This window comes from Eulemur rufifrons, chromosome 19, assembly GCF_041146395.1.
Source record: "Eulemur rufifrons isolate Redbay chromosome 19, OSU_ERuf_1, whole genome shotgun sequence".
NCBI lineage: Eukaryota > Metazoa > Chordata > Mammalia > Primates > Lemuridae > Eulemur > Eulemur rufifrons.
The window spans coordinates 109,672,733-109,679,156 of NC_091001.1; the positions used below are offsets into that span (position 1 = coordinate 109,672,733).

The 6,424-nt window shown below is 50.4% G+C and overlaps 1 pseudogene; it reads right to left on the bottom strand.

Annotated features, from left to right (window-relative positions):
* Window positions 1–427: 427 nt before the first annotated feature.
* LOC138399506 (lysine--tRNA ligase-like) lies at window positions 428–6,021 on the bottom strand (annotated as a pseudogene).
* Window positions 6,022–6,424: the final 403 nt, after the last annotated feature.

A 6,424-nucleotide genomic window follows, 5' to 3' on the forward strand; every position in this document is an offset into this window, starting at 1 on the left:
GGTTATTGCAGTATTTCTGGAGAACCCACGATATTAATTTTATGCTATCTTAGATAAATAAAAGAATGTAAGTTTTGTGAAAGCAGGGACTTGGTTTTTGTTCACTGCTGTGTCCTCAGTCCCTTAGAACAATGCCTGGCACAGAACAGACATTGATATAAATTTGCTGAATGAATAAGATGGTAGAATCCTAAACACTCATTAGACCAGCAGTCTGGGGAAAAAGTTGACATTCCAAAGGTAAAGAGAGGAGACATGGTTTATTTGGTAACACGAAGTAAAAAGGAATTCATAATTCTTCTCAGTTCTGATGGATGAACTTAACTGTGACAGTCAAACAGAGAGCACACAAGAATTCCCTTGCAGACCCTGATCTTGTGCAGAAATGCAAAGATGCCTGAGTTATATGACTTGCAATTATTGTTTTCTAGACAGAAGTGCCAACTGTTGTGCTTTCCACTGTGTCAGTGGTTGCTGCGTTCTCCTTGTCTTGGGGTTTCATGGCAGGAAACAGGAGTAATTGGAGTCTGTGAGAAACATGGGGATGTGGTCAGCACCCATGCCCCAGCCAGCTGTGGGGGGAAGTCTGTATTCCAGAAGTTTTCAACTATGAACATGGCCTCATCATCATGGGTGACCTTGGCCTTGGCCTGTTCTTCAAAAAGCAGCTGTTGTTGCAAGGAAACACACAGCTCAGTGTAGGCATTGCACGCTTCGGTCTTCAGGACAAATAGCTCAAAGCACTCAGTCGGACCCTCTCTAGAGTGGGGTCCTTAGGTGATCATAGATGAATGTAGACTGATGCACATCATTTCCAGGAATTCCCGGGCAGGCTGATGCCGGGGTCTGGCTGTGGTCCGAGCTGGAGGGCATCCAACAGCTTTTGCCACACAGATGTCATCAGGAATCTTGCGAGGTTCTTTAGTTTTGAGGAGGCTGGTTTCTGGCAGCTTCTCCGCAGGGCTTTCTCAAGCCCGCCCGCCATGCTGATTCTCCAGAAGCGTGGGGGAAGTTACCATCCTAGGCGTGGCCCTCCTGGCCACCTGGGTGACAGGTGTAATGTGCTTCACCGCCCCTGAAACCATCTCCTCCGTGATTTCCGTGACATCACGATGGTCTGCGTAGGCCACGTAGACTTCACAGGTGGTGAACTCAGGATTGTGAGTCAAATAAATCCCTTCATTCCAGAACCAGCGTCCAACTCCACAAACCTGGTCCATGCCACCAACTACCTTATGGAGGAGTTATTATGAGCAATTCTCATAAGTTCATGCCCTGCTGGTTGTGGTAAGTGACAAAAGGCTTGGCCCCAGCGCTCCCTGGACTGGCATTCGTCATGGAGTTTCACCCTCTAGGAATCCCAGCTCATCTGAGAAACTTCTTGTACACGTGATGATCTTAGAGCGGAGGGTACATTTCTGCCTCACGAAGTCATTCCGGATCAAGTCCCAGTATCTCTGACGACACCTTGTATCCTTGAGGCCGAAGTGAAGACGAGGTAACTTATGCTGGTAGAAGACAGCAGTGTGACCTTGTGGGGAGTGACGCGGAGTCAGCTCACCCTCCTAGGTTTCCCGGATTCTCCTGAGCTCCAATTATGTCTCCCGCAGCCATTTGTTATCGATACCAACCCCTTCTTCTTGTGATTCCTGGAACTGGCCATGACCTACAACTTGACCCCCTCTCCTCAGAGGTCACAGAGGAGGAGCGTTCCCCCAGGATCTACCTGCCACTTTAGGCGACGTCAGTCAGGTGGTCCCCAGGCCGCAGGTGACTGTGCTCTTGGATGAAGCAAGTCAGATGTCATTGTGGAACTTGTGTGGGTTCCGGTCTTTTGCTGGCCTTTTGCTGGTGGACGGCTGGACTGCGGATCTCGTGGCGTCAGTTTTGTCCGGCTCTCCCCAGCACCCGCACGGCCGGCAGTGGCGGGTTGGTGGCTGCTCAGCCCGGCTTAGCCACTTCCCACTGGGCTCTTGCTGCTCGGCACCTTCTCTGCCACCTTCTTCGCAGCCTTCCGGCGTCTCTGTAGCTCGTTCTTGCTCAGTTTCAGCTTCTCGTCATCTCCTTTCACCTCAGCCCCTGCCCCTGCCTTCCTGGAGGGCCCCACGCTACAGTTTTGGGGTGTATCATCCAAAGTGGAATTACTGGGTCAAAATATATACCCGTGGCCTGAACACTCGTTCCACAGAAAGGTCAATACAGTATTTTCAGGGTCACCACATAGTATGAATGTACCATTCCACCAATGTCCTACACACATTAATTCTTTTTTTGAACTAATATTTTATTTTGAGAAATTTCAAACATGCAGAAAAGTTGAACTAATTTTATAGTGAACACTCACCACCTAGATTCTACCCTTAATATTTCACCATCTTTGCGTTATCACATATCCACCTGTCTACCATCCAGTAACTCCCCTTACTTTTTATATATTTCAAAGTAAATTGCAGAACAGGTACACTTCCCCCAAATACTGCATCATTAACTAGAGTTCGATATGTTTTCTAGTTTTTCCTCTAGAGGTAAATTCATATCTAATGAAGTGCATGTGTCTTGAGTACACCTTCGCTGAGTTTTGGCAAATGCACACACAACCCCCCGGCATGATAGAGAATGTTCCTGTCACCCCTGAAGACTCCCTTGTGCCCTTTCCTAGTCAGTCCCTGGCCCCATCTGGGGCAATCACTATTTTGATTTTTTCTACCATAGATTAGTTTTTTTCTGCTCCAGCATTTCATGCAAATGGAATGACGCCATATGAAATCTTTCGTGTAAAGCTTCTTTTATTCAGCATGATGATTTTGCAATTCATCCATGTCACTGCATGTATCAGCGGGTCATTCTTTTTATTGCCAGGAAGTATTCCACTGCATGAATGTGCCACAATGTGTTTATCCGCTAATGGCCATCTGGGCTCTTTCCAGTGTTTGTATAGATCAAATGGCTATTAATATGTTTGTTTGAGTCTTTTTGTGAACTTGAATATCTTTTCCTACTAGCTAGTCATGTTACCTTTAAATTGTCACCATTTCCACATCTTTAATTGCCAGTGATGCTGTGCATTTTCCCCTCTAATGATCATAATAATCCCATTTCTTGAATGGTCACTATGGTGACAGGCCTTCTAATTTGTCCTCATAAGAATCCTGCAAAGTAGGTATAATTATATCCGTTTTACATATGAAGGGACAGACACAGGCTCATGAAGCAAGTTGGATGTGTGGACTGTGACTCATCACTGAGGCTGGGGCTCTCCCAGGCCCCACCATGGCTCCCGGGGCTGTGACAATGGCCCCTGAGCAGACCACCTGGACTGTCTTTTGCTCGCTTCCTGGAGGGGCATCTAGACCTGTGCATTAAGCATTTCTACCGATTTTTATTATTTTGGCAGCAAGTTGTTTGCAGTTATATTGGTGACTTATTTTCCCATTATATTGTTTTCTTTTAAATATATGTTTTGTTGTACCAAGATTTACTTATTTGAACCCATCAATTTTGTCTGACGACAGGCTCAATTTTTCAAGAGCCAGAAATTTATCTTTGCTCCACTGCTGGAATAAATATGCAGTTCTGTTTTCTTCTTTTTTTGCATGCTTTCTGTGTTTTGCTTTTTGGCACATTGGAACTGAACTGCTGTTTACAGTGTGAGAGACGGAGCCACATCCATATGCAAAGTACTCGTTCAATAAATAAATCACAAAATGGAAATGCTACCTTCATTTTCTATATGGGAAATAGAAGCCAAGAGAATGGAAACCTGTTTCCTAGAGTTGTACGGGAGGGTCAGTAGGGCAACTTGGTTTTCAGCTCAGTGTTTCCACCTCTGAGCAAGGTCTGACCTGCCCACGGACCACCTTGGAGGAGTCTTTGTCCACCAGACCTGCTTCGAACAGCGCCGAGACTCGCACAGCGTGGATTCCTGCTCAGGCTTCACTCTTCCTCCATCTTTACTTCTCTCCTGCTTCCTTTCAGGTTCAAAAGTTTAGCAGTTTCTAAAGTCAACAGACAAACAAGTGAGCTCCGAGTGGGAAAGGGCCTCACAAGGTCTTTCATTCATTCATCCAGCAAACTGGCTGCGCTAGGTCTTAGAGGGCCTCAGTCTGGAAGACCAGCTCCTGACCACGTCCGCTGAGGGCAGCGGACATGAACTGGCGGCTGAAACACGGCTCGGAAAGTACGGTGAGGGGTGTTCGTCTGGGGATCAGCGTGGGGGACCCGCCCCACCTGGGGAGCCATGAAGTGTGCCCTGGAAGAGGTGGGGCCTAGGCCAAGGCCCTGAGGGTGAGCTGCAGCGTCTGGGTAAGGGGGTGGACGAGCACAGGGAGCAGCCCGAGGCACAGCCACCTCCAGGCAAGGAGATGAGAAAGGGGCAGGTGCGTGGGATGCATGGGGCTCGTGGGGCTCGTGGGGCTCGTGGGGTGGAGGGGCTGTCACAGGGGCCGTTCCACCTGGGGAAGGCGGAGCAGGAAGAAGGTGCAGTGAGCGCATGGGGACTGCCAGGCCTCTATGTCTGGTGCAGAAGCCCACGTTTCTCCCACGTGGAGTGGGAGCAGGACAGCCTGGGCTGTAGGAAGAACATTCTGGCTCTGGAGGAGAGGGTGAGTTTGAGGAGGGTACCAAGCTACAGACACCGAGTAGCTAGAGATGTTAAGGCCCTAATTAGGGTAATGGTAGGAATGGAGAGAAGACATATTTTGGAAATGAAAGCAGCAGGACTTGGCGATAGCATCAGTGAAGAGGGAAGCGAGGGTGAATCCCACATTGGCTGGGAGGGTGGGGGCCTTCCAAGTGAAGAAATGTTAAATAGAACAGGAGTTGTGTGTTTTGGGGAAAGACCATGAATTCCATTTTTGACGAGTGAGCTTCAGGTGACTGCAGGGCACCCACGTGGTGACCTCTAAAAGGGAGGTGGACACGAGAACAGACGTTATCAGCAAATATTTGGAGCAAATATTGAATCCGTCAACAGTTGAATTATCCCAGGAGAGTGAGTAAAGGGGAAGAAGATGCGGCCAGAGACAGACTCTTCATTCAGGGGCAAATGGAAGGAGGAGTCCTGGAGGAAACGGTCCCAGGGTAGGAGGAAACAAGGGACCGTGGACGCGGGTGGAGTCCCGAGCTGCGAGAAGGAGGAGTTATCAAGAAGGCTGAGAGTGGCAGAGACGGCTAGAGAGACGCGAGCTGACAATCGTGTTCTGATGGGACATGGGACTGTCTCAGGGAGCTGGGAGGGGTGGGCGTAGCACAAGTCAGACTGCAACCGAGTAGCAAATGCGAGAAACGCCAGGGGAGACCAGGAACGTGGACTTCTCTTTAAGAGGTTTGCATGAGCAGAGAAGGAAGGACAGGATGTTAACTGTGGAGGGTTCAGGGGAATTTTCTTTGTAAGGCTGGTGAAAAGCTGAGCAGCCTGGAGCTGAGAGGCTGAGCTGGAGGGGAGGCTGGGGAACAGGATCGGGGAGAGGCTTGGAGCTGAGCCCAGATGAAGTGTGAGACAGCGGAGGGGCTGGGTGGGCCATTTATAAACGTTTATAGGGCGTGTAGGGGCGGAGAGGGTGCTTGGTGACTCAGTGTTCTGGGCTGGGTGGTAGAGACTCCTCCAGGCCTGAATGGGGGACAGCCGACCCAGGAAACAGACTGGGTGGCATCGCGGGCACCGACACCCGCTCCCCGCAGCACTCGCCCGGCCGGGAAGAGCAGCAGAGAAGGGAGATCACAGAGTAGTTGGTGCAAATCTTTGTCCTCAAACTCTCAGGAACAAGAAATACCAATCGCACAGATAAAAGAGAAGTGCTGACATCGGCGGGGCACCCACTCTTGGCCAGGCGTCATTCCCAATAGTTCGTGTACGTCCCCATTCCATCTATGCCAGCTGCTCCCACATTATACCAGTTTGTGGATGAGGAAATTGAGGCACAGAGAAATCAAGGGGCTTGCCCGAGCTCACTCACCTCCTAAGTGGAGGAGCCGGGGTGCAAACTCAGGCCACCTGTCCCCAGAGCCACCACACTTTGCCATCGTGCTGATTTTCTTTACTTTTCTGTGACTGGTCTCAATGCCTACTTGGTCCCCACTCCATCAGGGGGCAGGAGGTCGATCTCCAACAGATCAGGCCTCTTCCCTGTGCTCCCCGCCACTGCGCCCAGCCCCGCCCCCGTCCTTAGGGTTGTGGTTAACTCGCCAAGCCGGGCCACAGGGCTGTGCCGGGCTGTGCATGCAGGCCCCAGCCTCGGCCTCCTGGCCCCGACTGCGAGGGCGGCGGGGTTCCAGCAGAATAATTTAGCTCCCCTGTGCCCCTCTCAGGTGCTCTGTGAACGTTTCCCTCTGCTCTCGCCTTCCCTGGAGTTCTGGAAGCTCCATCCTTACCACCATGTCCCTGCTGGCCCGTCACTGTGCTGGGCAAAGGGGACACTGTCCTGCT